Source organism: Trachinotus anak, unplaced genomic scaffold (assembly GCF_046630095.1).
Source record: "Trachinotus anak isolate AG129_WGS33_773 ecotype Australia unplaced genomic scaffold, CSIRO_AGI_Tana_v1 ptg000020l, whole genome shotgun sequence".
In the NCBI taxonomy this organism is placed as follows: Eukaryota; Metazoa; Chordata; class Actinopteri; order Carangiformes; family Carangidae; genus Trachinotus; species Trachinotus anak.
This window is the reverse complement of record NW_027273871.1, coordinates 6576481-6597982: the sequence shown is the minus strand read 5'-3', so window position 1 is coordinate 6597982 and position 21502 is coordinate 6576481. Positions and strand designations below refer to the sequence as shown.

The 21502-nt window shown below is 39.4% G+C and overlaps 1 long non-coding RNA gene across 1 annotated transcript; it reads right to left on the bottom strand.

Annotated features, from left to right (window-relative positions):
• Positions 1-11575: 11575 nt before the first annotated feature.
• LOC139637459 (uncharacterized) lies at positions 11576-18484 on the bottom strand. Its single transcript, XR_011694599.1, has 3 exons — positions 16468-18484; positions 14776-14838; positions 11576-13634 (listed from the first exon to the last, which is right to left on the bottom strand). It is a non-coding gene; the product is annotated as an uncharacterized lncRNA (long non-coding RNA).
• Between the last annotated feature and the right edge of the window lie 3018 nt (positions 18485-21502).

The window sequence follows — 21502 nt, the reverse complement described above, 5'->3', positions numbered from 1 at the left end:
GAGGTTGACATCGGCATTCCAGATCTTCCCAAAGGTGTTGGATCTGGTTGCGTTTAGGGCTCTGTGCAGGCCAGTCAAGTCTCCCCCATGGGGACCTTGGACCTTGCTTTGTGTAGCATTAAGCACTCCCCTCGTCCAAACCCTGGATAACAGCTGCAAACCAAAAGTACACAAGCATATGTGCATAGAGATGTCATTAAATGGAGACCAGATATTCTTTTCATGATCAAAAGGAATACTGGGAAATGTAGTGAAATATTAACTGAGGCAATACAAAGTTATGGAAAAGAAACTGTAATTCATCTGAAAATACAAAGTGATGCTAACAAATTTAAGGTATGTAGGTAAGTGTCATCTACACTGTGTCTCTGCTGCATTAGAAGAATCTTTACTCACCTGCGAAAACACATTCAAAGTCCCACTTTTAGCACCTGCACTTGCACAGTGGCACTCCACTACAATCACTGCTCACATCTCTGCTGATTTTCACTTCTGCTGGTTTCACTTTTCTTCCCCCTTATGAACTCTCTGTCTGTCTGTCTCCCTGACAGCATCATCATCATCACGAGCTCCGGCTCCCTCCAAATCCGTTGTGATGGAGCACTTTATCATCCCACACACACTAATGGAGGGAGAGAGGAAGAGACAGACAGGGACCAATTACCATCTCTGTGCCAGACTTAAACCCCAGAGAGTCCGGGGTTGTCTCTGGGTTTTTCATTATGCAGAAGATCTTTTCATCGAACTTGCTTCAGCTCAATTTGAGAAAACTCATAACTTCCTCAAAGAGAAAAACAAAACATAAGGAGCTGAAAAACCTCAACTGTTAATCAACGCCAAGTACCTGTGGAGCAAAATCGTAGCTTGCTTGAAATTTGATGGAGTGTTAAAATTATTTTTTTTCCATATTAATGAGTGTAGTTGTTATGTCAGACATACCTGTACACACTTAATTATACAAACGTGACACTATTACAGAAGTCAAGTGTGAATGCTGCAGCTTTTACATGATGTGATGACATTCAGCTCTGTCAACTAAATCTCTCTCTAAATGGAGAACAAAACACTAAATTCTTCAAAAAAAAAAAAAAAAAAAAAACATTATTGTTGGAAATTTTATTTTTAACCCATGTTCCTGACACATATAATTGGTTTGTCAAATTAATTTCCTTTTTGTTTTTTTACTTTGTTTTGCTGAAATATGATTCTTAATATAGGTAGTTAAATTGATTGCATGGAGGATCAGAGATTCACCTGCCAGTTAACAAACCTGTGGCTGATGTCAATGTGGGTTGACGCCCAGTTTTACGTCACATTTTATAGATACAATTTGTAGATCCTGTTCATTTTTAACTGTGTATTTTAATCAAATGAAGGACTTTAGTCATCAGACGTCTGGATCCGAAGTTATCAGAAAATAAACCAGGAGAAGCTGATGGCAATAGTTGTAAAGACAACAGCTCCCATGATCCTATGCTGCTTCATGACATCACCAAACTCGGCCATTTGTTACTCTGTAGACTGAGCGACCCCTAGAAAATCATATATTGTATGTTTAATGCAAGAAATGTCCAAAATTGTGTTTTGACAACGTCCATGTTGACTTGTTCATTTTCAGTGTTTCTTGGAAGCTAACTCCTAGTTGCTAGTTGATAAGTTAATTTTCATCAAAATGAATTGAGATGCCTGGAAGATAGGAACAGGTTCTGGGAGTGTGCATTGAAAATGGTACAGTTATCTGATGGCCATATTGGAGATCTCAGAAAAATTAATCTCACATTCATTTCCATGTGTGTTTTTAAAAGGAACAGATCATTGAGCCATTGATAAAAGGGAAGTTTGGATTTGATTGGTCAGGAAAGTCTATTGTGATGTACTGTTCAAGCTTATCTACTGTGCTAACACTTGGGTTCTGTTGTTTCTGTTGATTGTTTCCACACGATAGCAGAAAATGATTAAAAAAAAAGAAAGTACAAGGCCTGGCAGCTGAGCCACAGCTGCTGACAATGTTCAGATAGAATTGTTGAAAAGGTTAGAGGGTTGTTTATCAGACGCCCACTGACTGAAAAATAATCCACAGTGTCTCTCTCTGGGTTCAGTGCAGGAAACGAATGACTGTGTGGTGAGAGGGGACATCTGAAACTCCCTGAAATCCTGCAGAATTATCATCACAGCATTATATTTTATGTAATTAAACTACATTTCTCCTTACTGTGTGCCCATCCTGCATTAAAAAGCAGGAACCTCTTGAAGATTTGAAGAAATTAATTTTCTAAAGGCGAACTTGATATTGTTTTCCTGCTGTGATATAGCTAATTATATGGTGAGAATAAACAATTTTGTTTAATTGTTTTGTCAAACTCTCAAATACCACTGATAAACAGACATCATGAGAAGTGGTCTGCAATCAAATTTTCACTTATTTTTGTGGTCGTGCATCGTTTCATCTTCCTAATATCAGCAGCTGTGTTTGTGTGTGGGTGTGCAGCTAATTAATCTATCTTTCCAAATTATTTTCCCTTTTTAAAGGAAATCAGGTTTATATACTAGTAATTTGTTTTTCCAGCACTCTCCACCAAGTCATATAAGGACATTTTGGCGGTGGTGGGTGGTTGTGATGTCTCTCAGTGAAGTGTACTCTGGTCTCGATTCACATTCTGAGGTCCACAACTGGTTTTACTGAGTCACAAAAGGTTACTTTTGAATCAATGTTTTTTCAATGTTATACCAAGAGCATGAGTATTAAAGACAACCTCCAGTGAAAATCCACTTTTTAACCTTGTGAACAAGCCCATATGGTATTATTTTTCTATATGATACAAGACATTTCATGGGCAGAATATGCAGGCAACACCATGTCTGAGTGTTTCCACCTTGAACTGCAATGAACCAGTGACAGTCTCATCTCATCTGCTAGTCTCTGATTCTGGTCTCAACAGGCTCCTCATCTGATTCTGGGTCTGACTGAGGCTCAAACATGAGGCTGAGTCTTTGAGCTCTTTCACTGGTCAACCTAGTGCCAGCAGCGGTGGTGGGTGGGCACAAGGCTTTATCCATAATTTCCCAATGAGGAAGTAAGCATAGATGTGCTTCCAGCCCAAGGTTTTGATTTTCTTTCACTTTTTCTGTGGGAAAACCATGTTAAATTAAACATTAATCATAGCACCAAATCTAAACAGAAGAAGACTCATTTCGCCTAAATGGTTGTTGTAATGAGTTTGGAAGATACTGACAGACAACGATGTCATGTGGATGACTATACCGAAGGATTTTGACAAGGTGACAGGGATCGAGTGAAAGTCAATGTGCCACTAGTAAAGATGCGAGACTTAAGTATTTGTTGTGCGCCATGAGCCTGAGGTTTAAAGGGAAGGATCAGCTAAATTAGAAAAAAGCACCTCTCCCTTTGGCTTTGGTTGCATCAGCCATGCAGCTAGCTCAGGTTTTATATCCAAATATTATAACTATATTTAATTATGTAGTTTTGAAGAGCTGTTGACATCAAGACATACTGCATATGATATACTTATTGTAAAACAAAGCACATAGCTTCAGCATATGATATTCTTTTATCATATTATGATATTTCTAATACAGTGAGTAACTGCTATGCAAAACTAGACTGAACAGCAGGCCAGATTCAGCCCTCCGTCAGTATTAAAGTTTAGTCTGACTGCAGACAGTGAAGGGCAGAATTAGCTCTACAGGCAGAAAAATAATAACAACTGTGCAGAAAATTGGTATGAAACCTGTTGAACTTGCTGCTGCTTAACTGCACAGAAATAATTGACAGAGTACATCTGTAACGAGATCCGACATCCATCAGAAAAATAACACCATGCCGCCTGCAAACACGGCCGCACAGAAGCACAGAAGCATTTCATTATCCTCTGATTTTCTCCCTAAGTGTGGAAAGACAAGAGTTGGATTCGTCAACGACGGCATCAGAGCTAAAAATGGAACATGATTGACGCACATGTGTGTATAGTAAGACAAGATGTAACCTTCACCGAAAAGTAAACAGGAATCTAAAGGATCAAGATGAAAAGTTCGCTGCTGCAGCTGAACAGATGTTTCTCACAGAGCCTAGCTCCCTTTTAACTTTTATAAGATTTTTTTCTCTTTTTATAACTTCCTGTTTCTCCTCTTCTATTCCACCACTTTCATTCTTTCACTCAACTTTCTTTTACTCACTCCCTCCCTCCCTCCCTCCCTCCCTCCCTCCCTATCTTCCTGTCTTTCTTCCTGACACACTACATTTTCTTTTTTCCCCTTCATTTTTTCTGTTGTCCCCACACAAAAGAATCCTTTTATAGCATTCTGACAAATTAAAATTCCTTTATTCTTTTGTCTTGCATTTGTTTCGGTATTATTTACAGTTAATCACGATGTGTTTAAATTCTATTTTGATATTTTTTGTATCACATATATTTGTGTATGTTTGTTGATGCGTCTGTGCTTCATAAGTCAAATATAGTTTCAGCACATTCGGCTAGAAAAAGGCTAGGCTTAAAGCTAATTGAAATTTGAGTTGTTCTCTTTCTGTGAGGAAATTTAAACCATGATGACACTGCAGCAATTATGTTCAGACTGTTTTTACTGTATTTGTGGAAAACTTTGTTTTAACCTTCAGTCTCTGGGTGGGCGGTTCCCTTGGTAACAGCTGACTGACAATTGAGAGCCGGTGTTGCTAGGAGACGTCCTGTCAACTTCCATGGTGCTTTACTAACTGGAACATGTCAAGTCTCTGTGATGCTGCAGCTCATTGCACTCCCAAAAATTTAGGTGGCAGAACAGTTATGAAAGTTCTTCATTTATTTATTTATTCTTGTAGGCAACTGAGTTGGTTAATATCACACAAACTATAGAAATAAAAGAATGTGCTCCAAATCATAGGAGACATGAGGCTACATATATTGTTCACTTGGATCAACACACTACACCATCTGATGGCCTCAGTATAATCACAGCATGTATAAATATTTATGACTTGCAGGGCATCATCCATTTTGCACTTTTGATATTTTGGTACTTTTGTAGCTGCTTCTCTGATCCTGTTGCTAAAGTTTTTCCCCCTTGTGCGCCACTTGTACAAGTACAAAAATGTAGAGAAATACATCAAAGAATGAAAGGTGACTCTACTTGATATTAGAGAAACATTATGAAGTGACTCTTCAAGCAAATTAATTTTAGTGCCTTGTGTTCCCTCTTCTCCAGTTAGTTAATTAGGAATTTTATTATCCACGTAGCTGATCAGTAGCCTAGTGTATGCTCAATGGGACCATATTTCTAAATTTTTTATTTCTCCTCATTATTCATTCCCGTTTCATTTTACAACAGTCTCAGTTTTACTTAATATAAACAGAGGACTCTCCTTGATAATATCCATAATGATCTCACACATTTATTTTATGGCCACCAGTTTTAATTCATTTCAGCTTAGATTCTGAGAAATCAGGATTTGGTTGTGAGTCATTTTGGCAATGTACTACGGTGCCTATTATCTTTGGCTGCTGTGGAGATTTTGGTATCAAATTCAAAATTCAGCATCCATTTTTCCTGAATTCACCCATAATTGACACAGAATTGAAAAGTGAAGGGATTTAAGTCACATTGTGTGATCAATCAGTCAGCCAATCAGAAGAGAGGCTCGGGTGCTGTTACTAGAGCTCCAGAGAGAAACTGGAGAGAGCAGATGTCAAACTACACTTGCCTCTCAAAACCACAAATACGTCTTCTGATGGATATCAACACTTCAGATAAAACACAGGAGAATAGTAAAATTACGGGACCTTTAAAAACTATGGATCTGCAAACGTTTCCTAAATTTTCTTTGAAAAGTTGGAGAACTGAAACATTCAACTAAGCTAAACAGTTTTTTCCTCAAATATTTTTAAACTGCTTTCCACTTGATGTTGAGGACTTCTGCATCTTTTCTTTTTGGGACTCTCTGTCATGCTGAAGCCCCCCCCCCCCCCATCCACTGAAAACATCTCAGTTATTTCTATATGCATGCAGATTCGAAGGTGACTGTGAAGTTCGCTCTTCATTTCCACGGTGTGATGACTTGCCTCCCTCGTCTCTCTTCCGCACCCCTCTCCGCCTTTAAAGGAGATGTAGGAGGAGGAGGGGGAGGGGGACATGGGGGATGTTCTATAAGCTGCCGACTCTTTCGTCTGTCGCCTCTGCTGATTGTATTTTCCTGTCAGTAAATGCACATCCACACTGCAATGAGCAGAGACGCTCATATAGGTGAACCCAAAGCCCCCCCGTCCCTCCCACTCCGTAACCAGCCCTTTGCTGCCGGGTGTGATGCAAGCTGGATGAGCTCCAGTGCCCTATATCCCCCCCCCGCCCCCACGTCCTCCTCCCCCTCCCTCTCCATCTGTTAGTCAGATGAAAAATTGGAGAAACATTGTTCTCACCATTTCCCCTGACCCAAAATAGACCTGGCCTACTAAGATGGCCTCATCTTCACCTTCCCGTCGGAATCAAGACAAGAATATCTCCTTGGAAAAAAGGAGAAGAAAAAGAAGAAAATCTCCTGTTCTCTAGTTTTTCATCTTATAATTAAATAACTTTTATTTTTTGAAAATGTGTTAGTGGTAGTTACCCCATGGTGTAGTAGTTAAAACCCATAAGACACTTGAACAAACTCCTACCATTGCAGTTACAGTGACTATCACTGTAAAACCTGACAAGTTGATCCAACTTAAAACTAAAACTAAGTTGAAATAAATTAAAACTGCCATAAAATAAATGTGTGAGATTATGGATACTATTAGTTTTGAGTTATATTGATTTGATATCTATTTGTTAAGTTGATGTAAAATGTAGTTGTGTTTACTTCATTTGTTTTCCCAACTTAAAAATGACAAGTAAAATTCACTTGTTGTTCTTGTTAGCAACTTAAGTAAAAGATGTCAGTCTGACTTGTAGCATGTTAAGCTAAGGTCAGTGTTTGTGGAAGCAAACTGAATTATAAAATCACTGTTAAGGCCTCACTTCAGATTTCGACAGGGCTCCGTGGCACAGTTGTATCACAAATATCAATATTCAGCCAACTTACACAATAAATGAAACATTCCATCAGAAGATGTAAATGCTTTTAATTGTATTTAATAAAACACATCACTGCATGTGTTAACATTGTGCTATGCATCTGTTTTCTGCTTCTTGCAAACAGGTTAGTCACCTTTTAACATTCTTACACATTAACAAAACACATCTTACAGTTATCCTAACTCCACTACGTGCTAACTTATCACTGCAGCATTGCATTTTCATGTGTTACTTTTCTGTCCTGAACAAAAATCCAGAAAACTTACTGCAAAAGTAGGTTGATTAATGTACAGGCAGACTGGAGTCATTTATGGATAAACTGTATCTAAATTTATTTATGTTTCCTGTTGGTTGTGGTTTGTGTGACAATTCTTTAAGTCAGAAAAAAAAATTGACAATGTAAAAATTGTGTCATTTTTAATATTTGTCAAAATTATCCTGTGATATACATTAAAAGTGTTCTAGATAACATAAGAGGTCTATTTATAACTGTATTACTGTGTCCAAATCGTGGATGCCGAGGAAAAACAGGTGTATTTAACATTAGAGGTGTCTATTCTGAGAAGCAGTCCAGATCTTAATGTGCTATATAAACAAAAAATATATTTGTTTCTCTTTCAAGTTATCAATCTCCCTGCACAATTGTCCTGTCTCAATCCCTCCAAACAGAATGTAACCACAACCAGAACGTCTCAGCCCTCAAAGTTAATTCCCAGAACAGAGATCGCTGCAAGAATACCGAGCAGCAAACTCCCCCCAGAAGCCTCACATATGACTCACGAGCTTTTTTATTTTATTCTTGTTCAGCGTCCTCTGTCGTTTCCAGCACAGGTAACCCAGCACTGAACCGCAGCAGCAAAATGAAGACTGTAAGTAAAACAAACATTTCATGATCACATGTCCCCCATATGTCAGTGAAGGGTTCGTATTGGACGATTCTAGAGTAGAGGTCTGGGTGGTGGAGGGGCCTGTAGCACCGTGCGTTTTACCTGCGACTCCCTCAGACTTTAACCAAAGGCTAGTGACATAACCAAAGTCTCTCCCCAGCCTTACACCGAGACTGTCCTCCTGTAACAAACGAGCCCACAGGTCGTCTGTCAATAGCTCACTATGACCCATAGTTAGGTTTGTTGCTAGGCAACATCTAGTGGTTGTAGTACTGATGACAGGAGCAAAGGGAAAAGTGCGGTGACGTAGTTTATAGAGCGACAAAGTCCACGTCAGGAGGAGGTTGGGGTGGATGGATTATAGTAACCATGGCAACAAAGGTAGGTACGCAACAGTCAGTACAGTTCGCGTGTTTAATATTGTATTATTGTATGAATTAAACATTGAGTGCAGAGAAAAGTTTAAAACCGTTGGTCCTTGAACTTGATTAAAGTTCAAGAAGAGGACAAAATAAATATCTTTTATAAGGCAAATTCTCAAGCTCGTCAAATCCCTTCTAAATCTATCGAATGTGGCAGCAGAAATATACATGCCAAAAATATTCATAAAAACAGACTGTTCTCAAAGAGGCACCATGATGTTCAAGAGCAGAGAAAAATGAAGTATCCACTGCACCAGGAAAAAAAAACACAGAAGTGTTGCGGGTGAAAGAAGTGTTGGATCCAAGTCAAGTTTGCAGAGTGTTTGCAAATGTTCATCCAAAAGTGCCATTAAAATCATCGGTAAATGCTCCTAAGTGTCAGAACAAGGAGGCAAAAATGTCCTCCTACAAAGTTAATTACTGACCCTGACAGACACACACACACACACACACACACACACACACACGCTCAGTCTGGCATATACTGATACATATTCACCAACTGCAGTCATTGTATAGAAGCAGTGGACCTAATCTCTGCCACATACTGTCGGATGTACCACGGCATGAAAGATGCATGCACGACATTTTGGAAAGAGGTTACATCCCACGAGGGGATGGCTTTTGTTCTGTTTTGTTCCGACTGGATTGTTGTTCTTTTTTAAAAGTAGTAGAATCTCTCTCTCTCTCACACACTGCAGAGTTTGAATGTGAAGTGAAGGTCGCTCTCTCGGCGCAGAACTGAGCCTTGCTCTGGTTTAAAAGAATTGAGCAAATTCAGCAGAGCTCTGATGGGTTTTAGTGTAGCGGGAAGAGTTTTTTTTCCTCTGGTTTCTAAATAGGTTTGCTGAGTAATGAAGGTCATTCTGTATCTTCTCTGTGGCAAGGCGTGGAGTTTTATCTCTGAATTGCAAATGGGAAGGATTGTGGAATTAAGGTCATCCTCCGGGTCTGTAATAATGTGTTGTAATGTTAAAATAAATCAAGTCTTTTTTTCCAAGGACCTGAATCTGTTTGACAGTCAAATTGAATCCATTCCATTGAAAATGTCGAAATAACTTCGAGTGTTTTTCTGTCCAAATATATTATTGTGTTAATGTCTACAGCTGGTAGAGAGACTTAATCTTCAGCTGTGCTTTTGCTTCAAAATTCAGATGAAGCGGTGTCTAGACTGCAGTCACACGCTCCACTGTGATGAATTATTATTCCAGAGTTATTAAAGCAGAATGATGAGATGGTAAACTGAAGCCTCTGTTTCTTTCAGTGACAGTTTTCCTCCTGTAGACTTTTGATTATGTAAGAAATTAAAAGACCATTTGAATCCAGATGGAAACATCAAGCAGGGCTGGATTAAGAGAATAGCCTGTGTGATTTCTGCTACAGCACAAAACCTGTCAGCTTGGCTTTTTCAACAAGGTTCAACAAGTGATTCTGAACCTCCCACAGTTCTACTGTCAATCAGTTAATGTGTATGAAAGGGTAAGTTAAAACCACTGTTACAAGCCATTTATATTGATCACTGTAATCATTCCTCCTCCACATAGTGGCGGTAAAGACCACGCCTCCTCATTCAGTGCAATAAAGCATAGTAAATGTCAGCTGAATAAATCAGTCTATATAAAGATGAACAACGTTAGACAAATGATCATTTTGGCATGTGAGCAAAATTTGAATTTATTGTTTATATATATATTTAAATAATGTGACATTTCTGTATGGATTACTATGCCAAAACAAATGGTTCTTCTTCAGCATCTAAAAATATTATTGTGTATGCCCTCTCTAAGGTCTTTTTTAATTGTAAAAAACTTTTAATTGCATGTTTGTCCAATGTTTACATCCTGATGGTCAGCTGAAAGCCTTCAAAGACGCACGGTCGACAGTATGTGTTATTTTATTTCAGGGTACTTTAGTCTCTGTTTTGGGATTTAATTCATACATTTTTTTATACATACAAAATGTTTAACACAGATGAAATAAATTTTAAATCTACTACACAACCTTCACCTACGAAGCCACATAATCACAACAGAACTTATTTTACATTTGATGTCAGAGAAAATTCAAAGTGAAAACTGGATTAAAAGTTGGAAAACAAACTGAGGAAAAATCTCTCCGGCAACTTTGTATGGATTCACCAATCAAGTGAATAAACTAATGGACACAAAAGCAATGTACTGCTGAGTGACTCCTTTTTACATGGCTGCTAACAGGAGCCAGAAAAAGTATCAGCCACTTAAACACTGCAATCTGGTGACTATGAAAAGATATGTCCATTTCATTACAGCAATGACCAATAGACATACACGCCCAGTCATACATCTCTCTGTGATGGTCCAATTAAAGTAATGCTCTCTGGCGTAATGTGCTGCCCTTGCTAGAATGCAAAAATGAAACAATAAAACAAGAAAAATGTTTTTTGTCCGACACAAATCTTTTTTTGTTGGCTGTAAACTGTTGCAGCTCAGCCAAATACTTGTTGACTGCCAGCGAATCTGTAGCTCGATGGCCAACGTGAGTGTAAAACTTGAAAAAAAAACAAACAGAACCCACTGACTCGTACCATTTACAGGCCAGTTAAAATAAAAAAAATTATAAAAATAATAATAAATTCTTGGGCAGATCCTTTGGATCCCATGTTTTTACTGCTAGCTTGCAGAACTACTGTTGCTTGTCCCTCAGAGGGGATTGGACCTTATTTTAGGTTCCATAAAGTTGATTTGATAACTACTGAGCAGGGAAAACTGTTCTTTTTTAATGACACCCTCATTTCATTGAACTTTTTTTTTTTTTCTAAAAATTTGTTGCTAAAACACAGCTCCGGTTCAGGCTTATTTCTTTGTTCACAGCTGTTTTTTAATATCAGCGAACATTTGGGTCTTGTGTTAAACAGTCAAGAGCAAAAAACTAACTTTTAATCTCAAGTGTCTCACAGTTTAAAAAAAAAGTCACCCAGGCTTTTCTTTAATACAAGACAATGTTGGAAAGACTTTATTTATTTCAGCACCCATGAGTCTCCAAGTGTGTCATTATGTCATAAAGATGAGGTAAAACCTTCTCTAAAAAAGGGCCCAGAAGTACCAATATGAGGTCAATTATTGAAATAAAATGGATTGAACAAGAATAGCAGCTCACATTGACACTCTCCCTTTATATCAATATAAAAAAAGGAAATGTAGTCTGTTCTGTGCATCACCCTTGTCCCTCTACCTCCTGACTCAATGTTCAGCAGATGTGGAAGATCTAAGATTCAACTGGCTAAGAAACCAACTGTACAGCCAGTGGAAAGCAAAGACCTTCATGGACCAAAAATATGTATTTATAGCAGTACAGAGTTTCCACAGAAACAAGCATCATTGTGTCCTCTATCAACAATGCACCACTCACCTGTCTATACTACGATATGTTGGAAAAATGTAGAAGATGAAAGGGAAAAGGAGGCTACATTGCCAACACCGTAGAGAGTCATAATTAAAGTGAAGGACACAATTATTTCAAACTGATATGTGCAGAATTTGAAATTCAGTGACTCATTGAAATGGTTGGATTCCTTCTGATAACCATCCAGGACTGTCGTATGTACAGGTGCCCCAGGCAAACCAAGCAAAAGTTTTGGAGGCCCCCAAGGGGAAAGGGGGCCCATGATGGCCCCCCATATTGGCACATTTTGCAATGAAAACTATGAACCTCCTTAAACCTCACATTAAGACACAGTTCACTGGTGTTGCCCCGAACCCCCCCTTAAGTGGGGCCCCTGCTGATGTGTGCTGTACATAGCATTTACCTATTGCCTGTATGTGAGGCGTTTAGGGGACATCTGTAAATTGTACAAGGAATATGACACAGGAGAGCGGTGTTTGATTCCCATGTTGTTTCTATTACCTGTGACCATTCGACAAAGATAACCACGTTGTCATTATTGTAACCATGACAACAAAGATTGTCTAATGTTGAAGAGGTACTTTTTTTTTAGAAATCACTACCTTTTCCTGAACCTAAACAGGCCATGACTGTTTTTATGGTAACCATAGTGACAAAGGTAGGTACGGCGCTCTCAGTACAGTCTGTGTGTTTATTATTATAACCATGACAACCAAGGTCCGGTACACCTGCAGTCATAGGGGTGCAATTTCAGGAGACACTGCTATGAATCAAAGAGTATTTGGGTTAAAAAAAACGAGTTATATGGTTGTTCAGGTTGGAGAACTGGTTGGTCTGTTTTATGTCAGTGCACCAGGCATCAAAAGTAATTAGTCAATGCTGCACTGAGTGTTCTACATGTTGCTGTCATAAATGGATCAAATAAACATTTGCATATATCCAAGACTCTGGAGAGAAGCTTGGTTATTTACAGCCTCCATATCAATGCAGATTTACATACCCACAATGCAGTTTTTTTTCTGATGCAACACTAACCCAGTCACTGTCAGTCAATCGCCTCTTCACTTTGACTTATTTCTCTCTTCAGTGGCAGTAGGTTGTGACTGGTCTCTCTGCTCTCAGACCTCCCTCTGGCTCCCAGTTATCACTCATTTATTCTCTAATCTCTCCATCCAGGAGCAGCCTTGGTCTGGCTCCATATGGCAGAGAGCTGAGGTGGCAGCTGGCCCTTTATCACAGCACAGGGCCCGGCCAGGTTACACACTAACACACACACACACACACACACACACACAGTACGAGGCATACAGATACAGTGCAGACAGCAGCAGCACCTGCACTCTCACAGGACCTGGCCAGATTAAACACGGTGACAAACACACGTCTGCGGTTTAGAAATGTACTGGAGACTAACATGCAGTGGGACAACAACACAGGTTGTGTAGGGTAAACACAAGCATTAGTGCACACAAAGATTGTCAGAAAACTGGCACAAATGCCTGTTGGAGAAGGTGGACATTTTGTTGACAAAGATGTGAAGAGAGCACAAAAAAAAAAAAAAAAAAAAAAAAAAAAAAAAATTCAACTGTAATAACAGTATAAATCAGTATACAAGAGTACACAAAGACGGAGTTGTACACTTTGACCACAAAATCCTATCAGTTCAAAATCTGTTTTTTTTCCTGCAGCTCTTTCACTCTTCTCCTCCATCAAAGGCTTCTTTTTGCATTTTATTGAAGAGGCTACAGCTGTTGGAAGTCGAGTGCCTTCTGTGGTTGGCCTCTCTGTCATTTCGAGCAGCTCCACATTGTTCATTCAAAATGATGCAGTCCTCTTCATGTCTTGGTCAGAAGTCACTTCCTTTGTCAGTTTGCTCAGGGTGCTGGAAGTCCAACATGAGACACAGATTTTGACTGTGGTATCATTCTGAGACCATCTTCACCAGAAAGAAATACAGCTGCTATTGTTTATTAAAAAGGTCCCATGTCCCATTTAAACCAATCCTTCAGAAAACTGGCTGAGGGAGTAGAAGTAAAACTACACTGAGACAGAATGTAAATATCTTTTTATGGATATCAACTATATATATATATATATATATATATATATATATATATATATATATATATATATAAAAATAAAATGAAAAATAAAAAAATAAAATATATATAAAAATAAATAAATAAATATATAAATATAAATAATTCAGATTCCAGTTCAATAGAATTTTTGCAATGTAAAACAAACTGCCAGTTCCCACTTCCAGTAACATAATTAAAGCCATCCAGGTCACCACCTGTCTGAACTGTCGCCCTCTGGCAGGTGCTACAGGTCTGTCAAAACACACACCTCCAGTCTCAGAGACAGTTTCTTCCTCAAGGCCATTAGCTCACTAAATGCAAGGCCATACTGACAATGTTATTTATTATTTTGTAATATCATACACTTTACTACTTTTAGTGTTTTGTACATATTTTGTCTCTTATTTTATTAATAGAAAGAGAGTGTGTGTTTCTGAGGTTTGATATTTTTGTCTCCGCCCTGGCAGCAGCCACAGCTGGAGGCGTTATGTTTCAGGTTTTTCGTCCATCCAAATCTTGTGAACGCCATATCTCAGTAATGCCTTGAGGGAACTTCTTCAAATTTGGTGCAAACATTTATTTGGACTCAAAGATTATCTGATTAGATGTTGGTCTTCAAAGGTAAAAACCTCACAGGACACAGTTTTGGCCTTGTGAACATGATATCTCAGTAACGCCTTGAGGGAATTTCTTCAATTTAATAAAAAATATCTCACACTCCTCCTCCTGTTGCCCAGAGACTTAAGTATTAAGCCCTAGACCAACCAAAATCTACTTAAATCAGTTATCTTCTCCAATACGCAACTCTACTGCAGTTCTCATCTAAACAAATATAACTTATTAAAGAAAACACAATTAGATTTCTTAAATACATCCCTAAATCTCACCACAATTTAACTAATTAGGCAAAATAACCCATGACCCATGTCAGTTTTAACACACCTGACAGTTGATGAGAGCAGGTAACAGACGTCTGAGCTGAGCCGTCTTTACGCCCACATCCTCCTGGTAAATAGCAAGAGGACGACATGAATATTTTCTCTGACAAATATGTTGGCTTGTATCCACTCATGAATCTGGTCCAGTCCTGTCACAGACCGACTGCTCTGAATGGATGGGACAGAGGCGGATTCATCCAGCAATGTATTATCAATGACTTGATTTCTGCCCACTCTCAGTCAGATGCATTGACGCAGCGTGGGTTGACAGTGAAAGCTCCATTGTCCACATTGTCAATACAGCTCAGCTAGAGGCCAAAGAGGCATCACTAATCTGTGTAATGTATGTGGTGACTTAGGACTGAAGACACACGGTGTAAGAGAAGCTCATTAATCAACTCCAATAATCTACTGTGTTATCAATATGTCGACTGCCGGCCAGTCTGAGTCGAATGCATTGATACAGCACTGGGTTTCCTCTCTAATGTGTAATGAGTGGGGGTGAGTGAGTTGAGGGGAAGTGCACTTTAACATGAATCCATAAGGGCCTCGTTTGTAAGACTTGATTTATGTTTAAAAAGATAATTGGAAGCTCATTTCTTCCTGCTGCCTGGTGTATTGTTGTATAAACCTAAACATTAAAAAGGTTCATTTAAAGCTCCATTAATAGATTTTTCAGGCACATTGGGGGTTGGGGGGGGGGGGGGGGGGGGGCATCTTACAGAGTAATTATGTTGAAACCGTGAGCAAAACTGGAAGAAATCCTACAGCCACGAACAAACATCATTATTCACTTGAAGTCGTTTCTATCCACCTGAAAAATGTGAGGTAACCACTGGGGGAACTATTTGCCTCCTCAGCTGCCACATATTTCACAGACGATCTTTGTCTGTCTGCCATTTGGTGGTGGGCAGCTGATCCACGGTCAACTTAAAAACATTGATCAGTGCAGCTTTAAAGAAGAGGCAATGGAGAAGCTGCTCTTTGGATCCAAACTTTTTTTTTTTTTTTTTGCCTCTCTAGTGGTAAAGATGTAAGAACAACAAAGTTATCTTCAAAGTACCTCGTTAGCTTCTGTTACATATCACATGGTAACACAGTTCATTAATCCTACATTTTAGATTTAGATCTTTAAGGGTCATTTCATAACCACAGTGGCTTCACAACAGATTCAGACCCATTCACTTCTCACAGATTTTGTCTTGCATATTTAAATGTAAATGGATAAAAATAGCATTTTTGCAAATCAGTCTATGATCAGTGATCTGTGATAACAAAGTGAAAACGTGATTTTTAAGACTGTTTAAAATGTATTAAAAGTCAGAAAACTGAAAACATATTTAGAAAAGTATTCAGACATTAATTCAGTACTTTGTAGAAGCTCCTTTGGCAACAATTACAGCCCCAAGTCTCGGTAAATGGACGGCACTCATGGTGCTTTTCTAGTTTTATTCACCACTCAAAGTGCTTTACATGTTACATTATATATACACACACACACACACACACACACACACACACACACACACACACACACACACACACACACACACACACACACACACACACACACACACACACACACACACACACACACACACACACACGCACGCACACGCACGCCTAAGTTTCTTTGGGTAAGTCTCTGGTTCTCAGAATGCTTTAAGTGACAAACTTCAACCAGGCTGTGAGATACCTGTTACTCAGAGTGAAATCTTTCCTGCCGCTCTGCCACTGAGGCCTGATTGATGGAGAGCTGCTGAGGTGATCTTTCTTCCAGCAGGTTCTCCATCTCTGCAGAGGACTTCTGACCGTCTTAAAGTGACCACTGGGTTCTGACCGAGGCCCCTCCAGCCTGGTTAGTTAGTTTGACTGGATGGGCAACTCCAGGACAAGTCGTGGTGGTTCTATGCCTCAACACAGTTTTATCACACAGGTCTACAGAGCACTCCCCTAGACTTCCTGGCCTGATTGTTGTCCTGCCACGCAGTATTAAAGGTGTGTGTCTTTCTAATCTATGTCCAATCAGCTCAATTTGCCACAGCTGGACTCCAGTCAGGTTGTGCCTGCTGTTTGCTGCTGAACAGTTGGTGTACAGTGGGTTTTGGTAACACATTGTCATTTGATACATTGCCATTATAAAAACTATTGATTACTGCTGCTTTAAGTTACTGATGTAGATTAAATTTAAAAGTTCTGTAAATCTAAGGGGGGGGGGGGGGGGGGGGGCTTTGTTGTTGTTATTGTTTAAAATCTAATTTACAGAACCTTTAATAAATCAAGATTAGACTAGTTCTCCAAAATAAAGCCAAAATAATGAGATATTTCTTCTTACAACATTAACAAAACCAAGCACTTAAAAAAAAAAAATAGATTATCATTATTCAAAGCTCTGCTCAGGCAGCAGCACTGAAGCGAGTAACTCAATATAACATGCACACACAGTGTACATGGGGACACACACATATGGACATATTTTGCCACTGCACATACAGATGCATTCACATTTACACCAGAGGTAAATATATAAAATTACAAACATAGAGGCCATTGTGAAAATGCCTCCACTGAAGGTATCTGTCGAAGCTGCAAGGATTTCTGTGCCGGCAGAATGAATTGCATAAACCTATTCAATCATTCCAGCCTATTTCCCTGGAATAAGTAGTTAAAGCAGCAATCTGAATATCTTTCTCTGCCAATCAATATGGAAACGATCGCTTTGCTCAGCTCTCACGAGGAAAAATCACCGGGGAAATGGAGGCAAAAAGAAGATGGAACAGGGGGAAAAAAATCCCTCATTTATGAATTCATTTTGACCACATCCCCCTGCAGCTGAGTAGTTCATATCTCCGCTTAATGTGGCTTCATGGAGACGAGGATTTGAAGCTGTTAAATGCAGAAGAAGCCTCGTGACAGAGCATCGAACAGATGCAGTGATATCGTTCCCTCAGACAGAAGGAAAAAGAAGACTTAGGGAAGTCTGTGAAGGCAGCATTTAAAGGGACAAAGATGCAGTGGTGTCAAATTTGACCAAAGTAAACTTATACATGTGGCAAACTTTGATCCTGACTTGGGCTCTGCACAAACACAGAGACAATTACTGGGTATTTGCAGATTTTGATTTGAAAATTCCTCAAGTTAGTAAAAATAAAAAAAGTAGGACTCCGCTGATTATTGGCCTGGCTGATTATCAGATGCAATATTTAGCATTTTTCCAGTTATCTGAAACGTGAAGGAAATGCATCAGCCAAATCACACATGTGAGGGTCGTTTGATTCGAATGCACCAGTTTAAATATGTTAGAAACAGCAGCAAAGATCCAAAGAGCTTGACTGAAGCTGCAGTGATCACAGCTGAAGCTCATCTTTTTCTTTCTTTCTAAACATGTCATTTAATCTGATTGTGTGTGTCTCTCTCTCTGGGCCTGGGAGCTTGTTGCTGTCAGTTACATTCACCTGGGGGGTGCGAGGGGAGGGGGGGTTCACATCATGTACACAACTGCCTGTCATATAAAACCTCTGTTTGCCCAGTGTCCAAGTCACTTTGTCAAAAATATTGACAGTTGGAGAGCAAAAAAATAACCACACAGCAAATGCCTGCAATATAAATCAGAATCACCTTTTCTTTTAAAGTGAAGTTGAAAATCTTGTAGAAAGTGTGACATTGTGAGAAACTTCCCCAGCAGAAGCAGAGCTGAGGACGTCGGTCTATCACTGCAGATTCTCACTGAGTTTGACCTTTTCTTTACCCACAGTGGGTGCTTCCTCCTCCTCACCTGCAGCTACAGGTGGTAATAATTAAAGATTTAATAATGTTCTTCCTTTCACCAGCAGCTGTGCACCATCAGGATTATTATTGGAGCAAATGTACGTTCTGTCTATAAACAGAGTAACAAGGTGTAAGTCATTAGTGAACCGGGCTCCAGCCTCAGCAGCAGCTCCATGAGACACCTCAGTCAAACATGTGTTGGGGAATACTGGATTAGCTCAACCAATTGAATGACATGTATAGTGTAGTAATGAAGCCAACTCTCAATGCACAGCCAATATTATCAAGTGTGTGTATCACAACACAAACAAATAGACAATCGTGCTGCAAATACTCACAACTGATACTGTAGCAACATGGGGGTGCAACATGGCATCTAAACTCACAAATAAAACGATTCTTAGCCTCAGGTGACTATACACCGATGAAAACATAATTATGAATATTAAAATCCTACAAATTGGTCCATTAAGACTTAACTGGATGGAAATATAACTATTCCAGCATTTCGCCCCACGGGCATCCAGAGTGTTGCATGAGGTCCTGCATTATTTGACTTTCATGGATAACAGATAGACACTGAACCTGTAAAACACTCCATTCTCGTCTACTTGAAATATCTAGTATGTCTACTTGATTGCAAAGTCAAGGCACTTGTCGGAGCACTGGAGCAGGACGGCGCTGAAGCGTAGCTAGATGATCTTATTCCTCATCTTTTTATTACCCCAGTCTGCTCTGTCTCCCTCCTCATAACTCACCACACTCTTGTTTCCTCCATCTTTCCTCTTTGCCAAGAGTAACAAAGCCTCCAGACTGGTGTTTGTTTCAGGTTACAACTCACAATCAGTGCCCCATCACAAGAAAATCATTTAACAGGGTAAAATTTATTTGTATTGTATTATGCATGATGGCTGATCTTAAGGCCACTGAACAACAACTGATCCCTCATGGCTTAGCATTTGCCCCAGTACACTGCAGTAATCCCAGCAAAACACGTTATCCAATTGCAATGGTAAATGGGTATAGTGCTTTTCTCAAAGATTTTTCTATGCATTGAGTACTTTTCTATCACACATAGTCACAGTCACATGATACATCAATTGGCAATTTGGGGTTCAGTATCTTGGAAAAGGAAACTTTAGTATGTGGACTGAAGGAGCTGAGTATAAAAACTGCTACTTTCGCATAGGAATCAAACACCGCTCTCCTGTGTCATATTCCTGTTTTTTTTCAACCCATCCATCAACCCCAACCTCCCCCTGACGTGGACTTTTCTCCTGTCATGATTACTATGGCCACTAGAAGTCGCCTAGCAACAAAGTGTAACTATGAGTCATAATAACCTGTTGCACAGACGATCTATGGGCTCAACAAAAGAAAAAAAATCAGCTGCAGATGGAATTTTAGACCTTTCCTAATTGGCTACCTACACACAGTTGATAAAATCTGTTAGAATTTTACCTGGAAAAACAACACGATCAAGGACACTTCAGTTCATAAATGACTCTGAATTCTGAGTGGTGAATGTGATGCCTTTATCACTGTAAACATCATTAGGCTCAGCAAACAGACAATCTTCAAATGTCTGCCAGATTTTGGAAAATATTTGGTACCGGATGAAATGTTCAAAAACCATCTGTACGCTCCTTCATCTCCAGCATTTATTGTCCTTGAAGGTCAGCGAGCTGTAAACAATTATTACTGCTTTCATCTCTCCTTCTTAGGGAAATGCACAGTCCTCAAATAGACACATTGGCAGCACCATCTGCTGAACTCATTTAAGGCTGCTGTTTGTGAAGAGGCTGATGAAGGTATTAAAGGTAGCTGGGGGGTGGGGGATGGGGGGATAAGGTAGAAAATAAGAAGAAAAGTGGATGGGCTGGCTATGTTTATGGAAGAGAGCAAGGCTTTATGAAGGTGCTTGGGATTCAAGGGAATGAACATTATTTGGCTGGCTGGGTATGATCACCACTTAGAGTGGTTGATGAAGCATCAGAAAGAGACAGAGACGGGCAAACAGTGACAGAGAGGGAGAGAGAGACTGACACACAGAGGGATCAAAGTATCAGGTTTGCAGGGTAGTTGTTTTTCCTGTGCATGATTGCAATTTTGAACATAGGGATAGGTGGCTGACGGGGGATCATTTAGTAAACAGCAGAGACACAGAGCTGCAAAGAACCATATTGTTTGATGCAGATGCTTTTGCTCTTGTGGAGGCAGATGAAGATGCATTAAACTCAAGGTCCTCTATTGTCATGGGTGACACTCAGACCCTGAGCCTGTAACTGAGAGTTAAAAGCAGGGAAAAGCTCTCAGAGTAACTGAGAAGATGCAATTGCAAAGCTGTTTAAGTGAAGAGCTCCATGACACCACCGTAAGAGAAGCACCTGTTTGATGGTTAGCACATTGCATGGGGATGGCAGGTTTTTGTTCATATAGAACAGATTAATTCATTTTCTTCAGTAATTAGATATGTATGGAAGAGGATTAGGGCCACATGTTTCAGTCTCAATTCTGAGTAAAAAAATTAAAAAAATAAAAAATTCACATAGCCCTAATCTTTTGTAGGTACTGTCACTTTAAGAGAGTCCACCTAGCACATTTTTTCCAGTTGAGCTGTGGAACCCAGGAATCTAATGGCGTCATAAGGTTTTCATACTGTGTCCTGTCATGTTTAGTTTTATATTTTATCAAAGATAATTCAGTGGATTTCACCTGCTTGTGACAGGTAGGGAATAAATGTTTTTCTGTTTTCCAACTTCACAGCGGAAGTGGAGTGGATTTTTGTGTGGAGTTACATTGGTTGGACATGAGTGGGCCGTGATTATCAGATTCCTTTGGTCACTTAAACCTGAACATAGTCACATGTTCTTACCTACTTTTTGCCACGTCTCAAATCTTTTCCTCACTTTTTTCATTCTTGTCTGAGCTGGGTTTGAAAGACCTTGGTTTCCCAGACTGCA